The 16,530-nt window shown below is 41.2% G+C and overlaps 1 long non-coding RNA gene across 3 annotated transcripts in view; it reads left to right on the top strand.

Annotated features, from left to right (window-relative positions):
- Positions 1-15,905, top strand: part of LOC146670251 (uncharacterized) — a 235,532-nt gene extending 219,627 nt beyond the window's left edge. For all 3 annotated transcript variants that reach the window (XR_014911767.1, XR_014911766.1, XR_014911765.1), the window contains one exon: positions 15,383-15,905. This is a non-coding gene — a long non-coding RNA (uncharacterized LOC146670251). The remainder of the gene's footprint in view (positions 1-15,382) is intronic.
- Positions 15,906-16,530: the final 625 nt, after the last annotated feature.

The following is a 16,530-nucleotide window of genomic DNA, read 5'->3' as shown; positions in this document are numbered from 1 at the left end:
TTAAACTGAATTAAGTGATTCAAATCAGCAAAATGTTCCCACCACAGCTCAGACTACAGACTGGGATATTCAAATGAAAAAGCTGAAGGTCACAGTATGATGAAGCCAGCAGAACTACAGAATCTGCTGAACTCAAAGATGCTGCACTGGGAGGTGTGGTCTTTTAAACTCATCAGAAAATGTGAAACCTTATAAGCAGGGTTTGTACCCTTTAAACTGTGCGTGGCAGGCCACCTCACTGAACTGCTGTGGCTCAAACGTGTGGTATCCACAGACAGTCCTGATTCTGATCTAATAACATACATGGTTAAATAACTTACCAGGTGTTTTACTTTATATTTATGGTGAGACCCAGTCATGCAGACCTTGTGGCTTCCCTAACCTGATAATATGGGCACCAAAAAATGCACGAGGTTCCATGTAAAGTAAACAGCGTGTTCCTGGTCTCAAACATTCCATCAAAAATAAACTTGACTTTATGGAAATGGACTGGAATTTACCAATACATTTAGTTATTCTATGCACTACATCTAACTTGTAGCCACGGCCAATTTGGAATTGCTATGCAACCTAAGGTGCATGTCTTTGGATTGAGGAACTAAACCCACACAGCCACAATGAGAGCATAGAGACTCCCACAGAGAAGGCCTCAGAGTTTCATAGTTTTCTACTGTGAATCAACAGTGCTGACCACCGTGCCACCCATCGTCCAGCACTGCACTTTACATACATACAACACCCTATTAAGTTTAGGGTCATAAGTCTTGTCTATGTCCAGAAAACCTTATTTTGCCTCTGCTCAAATCCATTTAAATATGCCAGGTGAAGCAAACAGCCAAAGAGGGGAACCTTTATGCTACATCTTGAGTGTTAAGGCTGGGAATGATGTCCCACTTATGACCATATTCCAGAATCAGTAGGTTGAAAATGTCTTGCTAGGTTGTCAGTGTGTTGCTTCCTAGCCATTGGTATTGCTAACAATACCTGGAGTACAGCATAAGATTCTTTTTTGCACTTTAAAACACTGCTGCATGAGTAGATCCTGGTCGGTGCTCTGCATAAACCTTAATAAGGGAGTAACAAATGCAAAGAGTGGTTGTACAAATTATAAGTTCTAAAGTTTTACTACTGTTTATGCACGCTATGCTAGCCTGATTTGGTAAAAGATTCATGCTGCAGATGCCCATCTTCCAGCTACAGCATACGAAAGGGCTGTTCTTTTCATGATGAAAAAACAACCTGGGTCAGAGTGCAAGTGTGCTGGTGTCTGTAATGAAGAAGGACCTTTAGCGCTAGCTTGGAGAATGACTGAAAAATACAGCTATTTAATCAAAGACATGTCTGGAGAAATGTACGCCAGCTAAGATAACAAACTCCTGGTGTAGTTTCTCAGCAAGTTAAGAAAGTCATGGTCTGCTGAATGGTGTTGCTGCTAAGCTGAAACAGAACAAAGAGGACTTGTTTGTTGCAGACAGAGTCATAGGAGGGGAAACATTTTTCCCGATATGCAACTGGAAAATATTTTAGTGCAATAAAACCATGTGTAAATGGATGGAAAAAATGCAATAATAGATCAAGTGTCTTTGAAATAATGCAACTGAGGTTGTGCAGGAGTTTCATGACTTTAAAGAACCCTTGAGGCTTAAAAAATCCCCACAGTTAATGTCAGCTATAAAAAAAACCCTAACAACTTATAATTTAAAGATATGCCACAGCCATAACTAGAGGTGTGTGCTGCAACATCCACACACTGCAAAAGCCAAGTTCGTGTTAAGATAGTCTTACATGTAATATTAAAATTCTGACATTGATTTACTTTTTCTTTCTGGTTTTTAACACACTTAAGGATCTGGGATCATAGTAACATGACAAGACTACTGAAACATTTCAGACATTTTTACAGAGAACAGGTGAACCGGTGAGTCTGGACTCGTGTGATCAAGAAATGCACGAAGGGCTGCAGGACAGATGAAAGTGGGCGGACCTGAATGATAATAGTACAAGCTGCAAAAACAAATGATTTACCAATTACAAACAAACTGGCAACCACAGAAAACCAGCCTGTAGTTTTTTTTCTCCCTCTTACACACCATGTGACCCTACCATTCAATATCATTTTACTATTTCACAAGAAATATGAATACCAGTGCCACTGTCATGACCCTAAATTTGACACTTCTTCAGCAAGTAGCTATCTCAGTTTAGCACAAAGATGGGGAGAGGCAAAGCAGTTAGTCAGGGTTTAAGCAGTGGCAATAAAACCTGCCATTCAGCAGTGACACTTTGCATGTAAGTAAGTAAGTAAAATTTATTTATATAGCACATTTTACAGATAAAAATCACAAAGTGCTTCACACTAAGATCAGGTTACAGGAGGTTAAAAAAAAGCTCCAAGTTGACCTCAAAATCACCCTCTTATGCTTGTTTTTCAGTGGTCAAACAGACCTTATGGGACCTACAGGCAGTTTCCCCCTCCAATTAAAGTCAGAGCTGACTGGAGATGTCATCACTCTTTACCACCTTCAAATCTAGTGATGAGTATGATGGGTGTAGGCATGCACAAAAAAAGTTTGATTTCTATGTATTCATTAAAACTTGGCATTTTAGACATATTGTGACATAATATAACTTGTTAGCTGTTACAAACTGCTTTTTGCGATCTTCTGGCAACTACAAATGATTTTGATTGAGTAGGCTACACTCTGACTAGGGAGAGTAGTGAAAAAGAAAAAAGGAGTGCTTTAATCTTCATCAAGCTTTGTCTCCAGAGGATAAATGTCATGGTCTATGCTCGCTCATGCTTCTGACACACTGTCTGTTGGACTAAAGCCATTATCAGACTCCTATCATGCAGTTTGATCCTGACATGTTGCTCCTGTTGTCCTGTGCAATCTGCAGACATGGTGGCTCCAGCAGCTTCTTCTCAGGGGGGCAGATTCATGCTGTGAAAGCACTCCAACCAGCGCATAGGTATCATGAGCAAATTAGACCTTATTCAGCAGCTTTCACTGGTTTGTATGGTGAAGCAGATTATGTTTTATTTGCTACTTTAACCCAATAGGAATGTACAGGCTCTGGCCATGAATATTGTTTTTCTCTTCCATTTTACACCTCTGAATGTCATGATGTTTGTAGGCTCATAAGTGCATATGTAAATGTAGTCCTGGTTGTGGGTGTGAGGAACATGAGCCTCCTGAGCAACAATAAAACTTTGCAACTTCATTGCATATTTTCTCAAGGAGCCAGAGGTGAATCATTTGTGCATTTTACACAATATGGAAGTGAAACTCCATTTTTCATAGCTTTTAAAAGCTAATGCAAGTATTTATTACTTGTCTTTTTTCCAGCAGAATTTGTGAGATTTATGGGCATGTGGCTTATTCAGCCTATGTTAAAATACCTCCAAGGTCAAACCAAAGCTTAAAACCACAGAGCCTGACATACAAAAACAGGAGAAAAGAGATAACAAAATGCTACACATTCCATATGCAGCTCTGACTACTTCCATGAGGGTATTTAGAATTGCCTCATACCGCATACTCGAGTACCTACATGTTCATGTTAACAAGCATAGCTACATGTACTACGCTACAAGTACCCAGATGAGGTACTCATAATGATTAGTTGACTATTTAAAGCTATACACCTACCACACACCAAAAGAGAAGAACCAGGCTGATTTGTTGTACGCATGTTTAAAAATGTGGGAGTGTGGTCAGACTGGACCGCAACACGCCCCTCCAAACAATTTGGAGCTTGTAGGAAGATGGTGGTGATGCAGCTTCAGGTTTGATACTAATAATATGTCACTAGTGTGGTGGAGATTTTTTGTAGATGTTAAACAATCCACCCACATGGGGCCACAAGCCAGTGTGCTCCTAGTTCCAGACCAAAACTCAGAAAAATGATGAGGGTTGAATCAGGTGAGCATCTAGTGTAAAGTCTTTGCTGAATCAAACACGCGGATCATCAACTAATAGAAGAAGGTTCTAGGAAAAGATGGAGACAGATGATCTGCTGTGGTGACCCCTAAAGGGAGATGCTGAAAAAATAAGAAGTTACATTTTTGTCTCCAAGTTGAAAACTTATAAAAGCACAACTTACTGTGTTGAATTCATGCACTTTGACTTTTGACTTTCATGTTTACTATGACGCACATAGTAAGCACATAGTATGCTGCACAAAAGGTGTTGCTTACATGATGGGGGCAGGTTTGAAAAAGAGAAAAGCCCACAAGCTGGCTGTTGACACCACAGCTGTCATGCTGGCCAATCAGCTTTCTGCAGCCACCTATTCAGTCACTCACATAAGCGTTCAAAAATACAAACACAGGGTTGTCACATGAGCTTTAGGTTGTAGTGCTTTTGCCTGTGTAAGGGCTCAAAATGTGTGCCAGTGAGAAAGAGCGCTTTAAATGTGGCCCTCCCCCTTCAGATCCTTTCAACTGAAAACTCTCAGCCCTTTTTTTTCTTAACCTCCCTCCACACATTCCTCCACGTGCTGTGTGGACGCCACGTCAGCTGTGTCAGCCTGACTCTGCACTGACTGTGTGTGTCTGTGTGTGTGTTTAAAGAGCTCTGAAGGACCGACTGCTTGAGTTTACAACCTGTGAGGCTTCCTGCAATAAATACCACGGAATCAAATAAAAATCGCGTTCAACAACTTAACAAAGTACTCCGTGAAAACTGAACTTAAACATACTGAGACCTTAAGAAGGAAAGGTCAGAACACATAACAGGAGACACAGACCAATCCTAAATTCAATGAGTTTGATTAAGGCTAGGGAACATGGTGTGCTTTTGGTTACATGTTGGTTAAGCCCCAAACAAGTGCTGCCACTGAGTAAATTTCTATGAGAAGTTAAAAGGAGTTAATTTGAGCATTTTTCCTCTGGCCTTTAGTGCTCCTTATCCATCTAGATTACTGTGGCGCACCCCGTTTTAGAGACATTGACTATAGCCTGCATTCTACCGACAGTAGTGGAAAAGCCCAAAAATGCATTTTAAAAACTCATCAGCAGCGTCTCTTTCCAGAAATCATGACTCAGTTACTACAAAAAATCTTTTTTGGTAGCAGTTTGACGTAAAAGCCTGCAGCTAACATTACAGGTCAGCTGAGTGTTTGAATACAGTTGCGTTGTAAGTAGCTGGATGTTTGTTTCCACAGTGTGACACGGTGCCACAGTTACTGAGTGTCATTTAGAAAGAAAAAAAGCCCATGATCATTTCTGCAAGATATTTTCTAATATCTTTTTTTTCAGATGCATTTCTTGGCTTATTGAGCACCACACAGAAAGTGGCACGTTGTTCCATTATATTTTACAGTAGGCTTGCATTTCTCCAATACTGGGCGACTCATTCAAAAAAAAAGTATATTAAAATAAATCCCTGGATGCCAAAGGATTTTGATTTTGAAACTATCCCTTTTGCCATAACCAAGGACTGGGTCAGATGTCGAGGACCAAGAAATACATAATAAGAGGTGGGCTACTGGAACAAGACACACATAGACTAGGACTAAGAACGTGAAAATGGCAGGACTGTCTGTGCAAAGATTCCCCCGAGAGTCTGCCACATCTGTGCTGCTTATGGATGAGAAGTTTGTAAGTCCCGATGGCATACACCTCCTAAAGTGGCCGAGAACAACAAGAGCTAATATCCTCTGAGAGTTTCAGTTCCAGACACATAAGCAGCTGCTGGCGAACCAACTGCAAATGTCGGTGTTTGACAAGAAGCAGACGAGAGCAGTACTGATAGATGTGGAGATCCCAGTTGACAGCAATATCAGAAAGAAAGAGAATGAGAAAACTGAGAAGTAAGTGGTTGAAGGAACAACTGGAGCAGATGTGGAAGTCCAAAGTGGTCCCAGTGGTACAGCATTAGGAGCTGTAACCCTCAAACTAGGCGACTGGCTGCAGCAGTTTCCAGACACAACATCTGAAGTTTCTGTCTAGAAGAGTGTAGTCCCTGGTGACAGCTAAGATACTGCGCAACTCCTTGGCCTCTGCTAGACAACAGGAGCTTAAGGAAGACAGCACCCATATGTAATATTTCATTCATATATAAATACAATTCAAAAAGCAGTCAAAAACATCTGGAACTGTTCCAAATGCCTCGAACAGTACAGCCCTTCAAAGCTATGTATGTAAGTGTAGAGGAGTAGGCATGGATGGCTATCTAGAGAGCAGAGTCAGGTGTAGAATCTGTGACGAAGCCTTTTTTTTTTTTTTTGGTCTCCGGGGTGTCGAGGCAGCAAACTCCTGCCAGCAGATTCCTGCCTGAAATAGAGCGAGTGGAGGATTTCACTGACCTGACCCACTCAGCTGCATTGGACACATCATATTCTCTCTGATGACATAGTAGCACATTTATTCTTGGAGAGGACTCTGAATGAGGCATGCTACAGCTGCATGAGTGAAGGTGGGGCCAGTTGCTACAGTATAGCCGGCCAATCAGCAGTGTTGGTGCCACCTCTGCTTAAACACATGATCATGAGTGAAAGAGTGCCGTGTGGATCACTGAAATACGTTTTTTTTATTTTACAAAGGTGCATGTTTTTGGCTTTGTGACAGGAACTTTCTCCAAAGTAAACTCTAGAGAAAGGTCATTCTTTTTGTATTTTTTTCCATAAGTTGTATATGATATAGAGCAGGCTGGCATTTAGCCTTACAAATATAGAATGGCTGTGCGGCCAAACACAGTTCAGGCTCAGTGTCACTCTGTGAACACTTCGTCACTTTTCCTGGAGGGAGAAAGAAATACTCCCGCTGCCCAGCTGTCCAAAAACAGTGCTGGTGCTTTTGATTCCCAGAAGATCACCCAGTGAACCTGCTGAAGCAGGATAAGGAGGGGCGGGTAGGGAGGTCGTCAGGTTCTTGGGTTCTGTCCCAGTCGTGGTGAGAAGGAGCAGCAGGGGAATGTGTGTGACTGCAAAAAGCCGCCAAATATGGAGAGGATGGATAAGCATCCAAACACATCCCCTTCAAATGGATTGTGGTGTGTGTGCATGTGTGTGCACGTGGGGAAAAAGTTATCTTGATCTATACTAGTGTCAGCTGATGCAGGCAATGTATCATGCTTTTATCCAAAGATTAAATAAAAAAGAAAAAGAGACATGTTCAAACCACATGTATTTATGAACATAAAGGATAGAACATGATAAAAGACAGTAGAAGGTCTCAGAAATTTCATTTATTGAGCTGCAGTTTAACTATAGTATCACTTGTTATAAACGCAATTAGCCTATTAAATGTCCATTATTGGGCAGAATGGTGAAATGGCGGTTAGCACTGGGTTCCTGGGTTCAAATCCTCCACCTGGCTGAGGCCTTTCAGTGTGGAGTTTGCATGTTCTTCCAGAGTCCACAGGGGTTAGGTTCATTGGTGATTCTAAATTACCGATTAATCATCACCAGTTAAGTGTGAATAGTGGTCTGTGACAGACTGGCAACCTCATGAACTCATTATTGTTGATAATCAGTAATGTAACAATATTTTGTTACCAGGGAATTTGCGGTAAATGGAACATCTTGGTAAAAGGCACGTCTTTACTACCTGCCCTGCAGGCGGTTCAAACGTATTCAGTAAGGAGTGGTCAAAATCGAACTCAAGTTTAAAGATTACTCCAGCTTTTTGCATTAAATGTCAACGTAGCTGCAAACCCACACTTTAGGTGCAATAGTTAACCTTTGAGGGCGGCCCCTTTTCACATTTTGATTGCAGTCACAGAGTGGCAGAAGTGGATAAACACAACATTCTCACTGGTTATTTCATAATGTTTGCTGGTTATTAACCGCTCTGCAGAGTCTGCAGTCAAACACAGTTTTGACTCAGTGCCAGAACAACAAAAAAAAAACACACATTTTGCCAACCCAGTGCAGACATGTAATCGTCTTCCTCTCTCCCACGTGTTCTTGCTTTTTCTTGCTTGCTTGCTTTTGGTTTTCATTTGAAGAACACTAAAGGAGAAGCTACTTCTTTAATTTGCTGGGCAAACTCAGACAAGTGTGGCTGCTGAATGCAGAAGTGATGCAGCACAAATAAATATATAGCAGATTATGATAAAAACACTCTTGGGGTCATGATGATAAGTCAATTTTCTTCTAAAATGTGACTGAAGCAGCTTGTCTTTGCATTTCTCGCTCTCCCAGTCTTTCTTCTTGTAGTCCTAAAAATAAAGTCCAGTGGTAAGAACACTCCACCGCACTAACCCTGATCTCCCGCCCTTTTTCCACCCCTCCTCCTTCTGGTACGTCCCAGAAGTTCAGAGAATCTTCCACAGTTCCAGTTTCAGGGAATGCTGGGAACGTCAACAAGCTGCCAGCTCCAAAAACTGTGGCTGGCCTTAGACACGGTCTGCCTCCTTCACATGTAGTTAACATGTGAGATTGTTAGCTGCCAAACATTCTGTATGTTTGTACTTCTCCCTATCTGATTGGTCCACTTCAAGTTTGTACAGCTACCTTATTGGGTGGCAAGAGAACTTTGTGTTCCTGCAGCATGTGTACCCAGCAGCACAAAGCATCATTATATCTAATGAAAACTATTTTTATACAGTTTTATTTTTTATGTTATCTTTTACATTTTCTTGTTTTATTTGTGAATATGTTGTAAAATGTGATAATCCATCTTAAACTGTCCTTTTAAATTCATTCTCTACTGTCAAATCCTTAAATAGCAGCAAAACTGCAGCTGATAGACTGAAAACTAAAACTACCCTGAGCAGGTTATGTTCTGAGTTAGGTATGATATAGACTCTCTTCTGGGAGTATACTTTTTATAGGTGCAGGCTGTTACACCATACCTTATTGAAACTACTGAATAAAGCATGAACTGTGTGCCTCATCGGAGTGTCCAGGTATTATTTTAGTCATTTAGGAGATGTACTAAACTAAACTAAACTAAACTAAGAAACTATGTTCTTTATACATTTCTAGTCATCTTTTATCATCCTCTGATAGTGTCTCTGATTGGAGAAGGTGGCGCTCGTAGGGATCATTTTCTGTGGAAGAGTCATATGACTCCTTTCAGACTGACCAAAAGGAACTGAAGATTAATTTTACCTCAGAAGACCTTTTTGGAGAGACGCTGTCACTAGTGTAGGTAGTGGTAATGCACCTCTACCCTAGTTGCCAACCACCAATAAACCAAGAAAAAGAAGAAGAACTGCGTTTTACTTCACACATGCTGCTTGACATACATTTGAAATTGATTTAGTTGGGGGTTTGCTGTGAGATAAGGTTTCTTTGTTCACTTTTTGCTTTTTTTAATTAATTACAATGAGAACTTTATTTTAAGGTTATGAAGCAACTGTCTGTTTTAGTGTGTTTTTCTCTCTCTGTTTTTCTAACCAGTGAAAATGCTGTGGTAAGTAATTGTGGTTTCTTCACTGCTCCTTACATACAACACATGGGCCTCAAAGATGGTGGTCACTTGAAACGCTTGAAAGATTTTTGCCCTTTTTGGGTTGCAGTAAGTTGTGGTACAAATCGACATGTAATCACATGGTGGCTATAATGCTTTTGTACTCCCCACAGCAAATACCCCACCTATTTTAAATGCTTAGTTTAGGCCATGTTGTAGGCGATGAATTGTTTTATTTTAGCATTTAAAGTATCACATAATAAGTTTGAATTCACCTTGCTTTAATCGTGTTCTTTTGTTAATAGTTTTCAGGTGTTCCTGAAACTTAAAATTGTTTAATGCTGTGTTGGCTGTGACTAATGATCGTGCAAAGTCCGGTAGACACTATGTGTACAGATGTCAGTCGCACCAGCAAACTGTGGGGTCACATATTGGAACTGTAGGGTCATCATCTGAGAGGACTGTCCTCCTCATGAAACAACCACAAAGGTCATTTGTGTAAACTGTTATTATGAACTATAGTTACCCTTTAAAGTTAAACAATGTCTGTATGAATAATGTTTGCTTGTGTCATCGCCTTTAGATGTGGCAGAATGAAATTTAAACAAGGGTCTTTACCAAAACCATGGCAAGTTAAAATAAAATCAAAAATGGCCATGCATGTATGGTTCGATCATCACCACTTAACCTACCTCCTGACGGCAGCTTCTTTTGGTCCTTTTGTATCAGAAAAAATCCCAAAAAGTTCTTTCTACATGGGTTGCTTCAGAATTTAGTAACAAAAGTTTTATTGGAAGACTTAATTATGCAATATCCTTCAGAAAAGAGAAAATACAGAAGTACAGAAACGTGTGCTTATTCTATTCCTGTAAGTAATTCCTGTTACAACTGTCCCTAAATGGATTCATTATTACTAAAACATTGTGTACACTCTTGTTCTAGATCATTTAATGATTAATAGTGAAAAAACAAACATGTGATGAGGGACTCACAGGACAGTAAAATTGTCTCCATGGGGCTAAATGGGTACTCAGTCATACAAAGGAGAAACTGTGACTGTGAGTTCAGAGGCCTGCAGGAGATTAACTTCAGCTCAATAGGACAGTGTGCTTTGTTTATGTCTGTGTACAATATTGGCTGAGTGACAATAGAATCAGTGTAACTACTGAGTATACTATAAGCGGGGCAAGCCAGAGGGTCAGCAGGAAGAGATGAGTGGCTTCGGTCCTGCGTCAGCTGCTGTATTTCTTTCTATAAAAACTAGCGTAAAATGTTGTGAAATTATTCCTTTAAAAGCAAAAAAGGGGTTGCATTGTACCACAAACGATTAAAAATTGTACCAGGAGCACATTTAAATGTCATTGCATTTTTTTAGGGGAAATTGTGCGCTGGTACTTCACCAGACATCTACATAAATGAGCTTTTGCCTTTATTTTTCTTTCTGCACTGATCAGAGTTACAGACTGGAAAGGACTCTGTTCTTATCACAGCACTGATACATTCAAAGGTTAGCAGTTCATCCTCTCCACATATGTACCTATGAACAATTTAAAGTGTGGTAGAAACTGGAGTGCTTGGAGACACCGGGCACAAAGCCAGACACACGGAAAACACAGAAAGGAGGAGCCCAGGAACCTCACGCTGTGAGCAACTCCAAGGCCTTGTAAATATCAACATTACCAGAGCTTTGTTCGTTTTAATGAGGCCAGTGTGGCAAATGGTTTTTGAACTTTGCTCAACTTTACCACGTTGCAATGCAAAGCCATTAGTTCAAATTCCTGGTAAAGTAAATAATCCCTTTTTACTTTAGCACAGGATAAAATGATTGGTTTGTCTAGGAGACCTTTAAATTCATGGATTCTTTACTCAAACTCTCCTTCAGTGATTACATGTGAAAGGACTAGTTGACAACATGTCTAGAAATCAATTACTCCTTCTGTGAACATAAGAAGCACTGTGATCTTCCAATTTTTATTGACCAGATGTGCAATATCACAGGTCAAAGATGAGTAAAAGATAAATGCAGACAAACTGCTTCAGTCTTTTGGAATCTCACGAATGTTTGTAATTTGACCCCACCACGTAGCACTAAAGTCACACTTCACTCTGTGGAACTCATAATCATCTAATCAGTTCTTTTAATTTAATAAATGGTTCTTCTAGTTTTTCTTAATTGCCAAAAAATAAGTAACTGCGGGGCAGTTAATTCTTCTGATGGTGTTTTGACTAGATGCAAAAACAAAGCCAACTCTGCCAGATGTCTAAACAGCATTGAGACATCTGGTAAGGTTCTTAAAAGCTGTTGTTCCAAAAACATCCTTTAAGGTCCAAGGTCAATTGTGTACTGTGTTTGAGGGAGATCCACTGCTACCAGAAATCTACCGAGCTGCTGATACCGGGGCTTTTTGTATGAAGTTTCTGCATGGTCTCACTTCAGGTAATCCAGCTTCCTTTGGCAGTCCAAAGACATGCACAGGGTTAGACTAATTGCTCACTTTGTCATAGGTGCAAATGTGAGAGTAAATGGTTGTCTGTCTCTGTGTTAGCCCTGCAACAGACTGGTAACTTGTCTAGGGTGTACTATGTCTCTGGCCCTATGACAGCTGGGATAGGATAAAGGCCCCCGCAACCTTGAATTGGACGGCAAAGGAAAACAGGTAGATGCATGAGTCTGTGTGGTGTTCAGAATAAAATATCTGGGGTAACTACTGGCTGATCTGGTGGTGAACACATATAATTTTGCAGCTTCTTTCCAAACTCCCAACCACTGTGCTGGCTTTAGCCAGACAAGACAAATGAAAAGCAAAATAATAACATCGCAAGCATCCTTTATCAAAATTGAGCATAGTTTCAGTTCTGGTAGGCCACATAGTCAGCTTCAATGATATTTATGTAAAAATCCAGCTACCATATAGGGCATCCTATATGCTGCTTGGATGTTGCCCTATATGCTATGAATGCAAATAGGGGAAACTGCTTTAGACTACCTACAATTGCTGCATTGCAAGCCACTTTGCAACCCAACATCCCAGCTTCTCCTTTTGGGGTGTACCTGACTTAATGCCTTGTGCTTTACATGTATGACCTGAAAGGCAGGAGATATTCCCAGAACACAAAAATACTTTTTTTTAAAGAAAAGCTAGCAGCACCATGGTCATCAAATAATGTTTCAGTTTCTTGCTCTTCTCAAATGATAAATCGAGACTTCGGTCATGTGCACGTTGTGGATTCCTACAACTGCGGACAGAGATATGTTACATCTATCTCTTGGTCATATGTGCAGTTTAACAAAGTAACTGCTAACAGTTAGATAACAAAGTTCATACATTTGTCAAAAAGAGAGAAAGTAAGAGGGAGAGATGGTGGTTTAAAGGAAAGCATTGCACATGATTCCTGTAAGTTCTTCACACATCTGCTGAATTCAACATTTTTACAGAGTGTACTCAGAGACAGAGATGTGCGCCCTGCGGTCTGCATGCAACACATTCTCCACGCTTGCAACACAAAGTGTCCGGTACATCTTATACTTTCTATTTTAAGCAGAAAGGGGAAGAGAAAGCAGGGCAGTTTGGCTGATGGAGGCCTCTTCCTCTTCCTCCTGTTGCACAGTCATGAATGGGGAAGTTCTGGCTGGGTGTACATATGTGCAGATTGGAGGGAGATATGCTTCCATTCATAGTTTTTATTCATTCAGTAAATACGTGTACAAAGCTCATAGAGCAGTTTGATTTTCTGCTGCTTCATCACATGTGAAATGCAAATCTTAGTCCAGCAGAGCTATGAAAAGATCTACAACTGACCTGCCATATACTACCACCACTATCATGACTACTGCTACTACTAATAGTATAAATAATAATGATAATCATCATCATCATCATCATCATCATAATGATGATGATGATGCTACACCTATTACCCTGTGTATATGGCATAAAATTAAAAAATGATTGCATTTGGGGTCTTAGTCATATTACATTTTTTAACAACAAAACCAAACAGATTTAAGCCAATATCACATTTAAAAAGCAGTTTTTTAAACTTAATCTCTCACATATCGTGGTGTCAGTGAAGTTCAGACTTCCTCTTTTAGTGAAAGGTTAAAGGAGTTTCTTCACTGCAAACTATGTGTTAATGTTGCTGCAAGTGTATGGCGGTCCTTTTGCAGTGTGTTCTTTTAGCTGTCAAGGTGAGAAATCTATAACAAAGAGAAGAAGTACGTGCGGACAGTAGCACTAACATCAGTGCAGAAAATATTTTCACTACTACAGATATTTCAGTCATTTTTATTTAGGCCGTAACTGCAAAGCTGTCTTGGCTCACAGTCAAGTATTATGATCTTGCATGATAAATAGCATGCCATTTGATGGTGACACACTTTCTGTGTTGCGTTTACGGGTAAAGAATGACACAAAGGTCAATTTAGGTTAAGGTAAAGGTGTTATGCAAGGTGAATAGTGATCCATCTGTCCATTTTTTTTCTGCTTTTCCATTTTGTGTAATCCCACACAAAATGAACTGGCATGTTTATGGCACTGGACTTTTCAGCCCTATCTTCATAATTTGCAGCAATAGATAACTCATCAGTACAAAATCTTGTCTGTTGTCACTCATCTTCTTTTTTCTCTCAGCCTTATGTGTTTGTCTTAATCATGACTATCTAAGGCTTTTTGACAGCTCCTTTCATGCTTTCCCATTTGTCAAAATTAAAAGTCACAGTGATTCAAGTAGTACATGAGATACCAGGGAAGCAGACTTAAATGCTCATGTTCAGAAAAGCATTGAATTATAGGCACTAAAGCAGCTGTCAGTAAGGAGGCAGCTAACAGGTAGGTTGATAGGCCATTGTCTGTGACTGGCAGAACTAGCTTGAAAAACATGTAAGATTACAACATAAACAATATGACAATAAGCTGGATGGATTTTTTTTTATATACAGTATTATAAAAGTTACTATTATACTCTTGTACATAGGCTTTGATTTTTGGAAGTTTTGCAATTTTTTTGAATTTTCACATCACCAAAGTAAATTTGAAATCAAATAATAATGTTTTTGAAGTATTGCATTTTTTTCTATACATAGTGGTTGATATAAGTGGTTCAAAAGTAATGGGACACCATGAGCTTTCCTTTCGTTTTTCTTTTATCAGCCCATTGTTTTGGTGTAGGCTAATTTTGTTTTCATATGTCCACAAAACTTTTCCATAACATCAGACTCCTGTGGATGTTTCTGGCCCAAGTGTAACAGCAGGTTGCACATTGCTGTAAATACTGTTTTTCCTCTCGTGAAGGTTTTTCTTGATTGTAGACTTCAACAATGATACACCTGCCTCCTCAAAGATGTTCCTGACTTTTAGTTTAGTTTAAGAATGGAAATAATTCTCTGATCATGCACTTTCATTTTCTTCCATTGTCATTCAAGCCTTTTGGTGCTGCTGAATTGGCCAGTGTCTGCTACCTCTCTGATGGGTTTACTTTGATTTTTTTTTTTTTTTTTTTTTTTTCTAAATGACATCAGAAACAGCAGTATGCGACATTACGTGATGGCAGAGCTTCAGTTCATCCTTTGTCATTTTTTTTTTTTTTTTTTTTTTTTTTAATAGATAGGACAGGGGGAATGAATGAGAGAAAGAGGGGGAGAGAAAGAAAGAAAACCAAAGGGGAGAAGAGACGGTGAGAAGGGGGGGGAAGAGAGAGAAAAAAAAAGAACTCCTGGGTCACCTGTATGGAGAAAAAAAACAAACAAACAAAAAAAACAAACAGAGGAGACAGCAAACAACAAAGAGCAACATAATAATAGAGAAAACAAAGCACCATCACAATAAACTAGCTAGTCATAGATATCAGTATTTACTAAATAATAAACGATATTGTGCAGCACGCAAGATAGACAGCGCACAGTGTGCTTTGAGGCAGCAGCCAAGAAAGCTTTAGTCCGCGTCTGTGAATACCCATGTGTGCATACCTGTGTGGATCAGCATGCTTGCATTCCAAAGGTTTCTCCATGTAATGATCTGCTAGGGAGTGTGGGGGGGCCACAGCCCCGTCCTCCAGGGTGTGAAGCGGGTATGGAGGAGATCAAAACTCCAGACATCCAGAGGCCCCCAGAACACAAGAGACCATGGAAGACCAACAGAGGGGCAGCCGCGCCACTGTTCCAGTAAGAGCTGAGGAGAGTCCCAGATGAGGGCTCGCCCAGCAGCCGCGGAGCAGAAGTCAGGGGGAGTTGCAGTGACGCGCCCGTGAGCTCCGCCGGCCCCCAGCTGTGCCTGAGTGACCGAGCCCCAGGCCGAGAGGCCGGGGGCACCCCACCTCCAAAGGGGCCCGAGCGAGCCCCAGGCCTCAGGCCCCGACAAGCGGCCGCCAAGGAGTGAGCCGGTGTGTACCCGGACGCCCACCCCCAGACACAAAGAACCACCAACACACCGACACCTGAGGGAGTCCGCCACCGGCAGGGGAAGTGGTGGTGGGTGGAGATAGGCCTCCAAACCTTGGAGGACCTGAGGTGTCCCCAGAGAGGTGGCGTCTGATACCCATCCTGACATATAGACACAGACATACAGGCACACACAGACACAAACATCCATTCCCACCCTCATACTCTCATATGCACTCACTCCACACTCAACCAACGTGGAGACAGACATAAAGAGACGCTGTACACACAATCACACTCCCCAAGCGTACTCTACAAACCGGGTCTAGGTACCCTTGCCCCTGGAGGGGGGAATTGCACCCAGACCCAGGTGGTGTTACCCTTTTCCCTGCGGTGGGGAGAGGCAGACCACCCCGACTCCGCAGCAGCAGGGAGGCCCCACACCCCAGACCGCAGTCGGACGGCCAACTCCTCCTACTAGCCCTCCCGCTCCAGCAGGCCGCAGAGAATGGGGGTGGGAGAAGACTCCAAACCTCCCTCCACCCGCTCATTGTAGTGTTGATGCATATGTGTTCTAAGGTGCAATTAAAACCCAGGAGGGCATGGAGCTACCTGCCAAGGAGCAGCAGGTAAGCGCATAGTCCCTCCTGCTAGCCCTCAATGACTAAGTGTATTTAAAATTGAGAGGTGGGCAACGACGTCAGGGGTGAGGTATACACCCTGATGGTAATTTGGACTCCGTGATTGTGCCCACCCCCAAGATCCTATATGTATGTGTAATGAGAGTGTGAAT

This window comes from Rhamphochromis longiceps, linkage group LG5, assembly GCF_057381845.1.
Source record: "Rhamphochromis longiceps isolate RC_006_pf linkage group LG5, R_longiceps_female_GT1.1, whole genome shotgun sequence".
In the NCBI taxonomy this organism is placed as follows: domain Eukaryota; kingdom Metazoa; phylum Chordata; class Actinopteri; order Cichliformes; family Cichlidae; genus Rhamphochromis; species Rhamphochromis longiceps.
The sequence above is the reverse complement of the archived record's forward strand: the minus strand, read 5'-3'. Positions and strand labels throughout refer to the sequence as shown.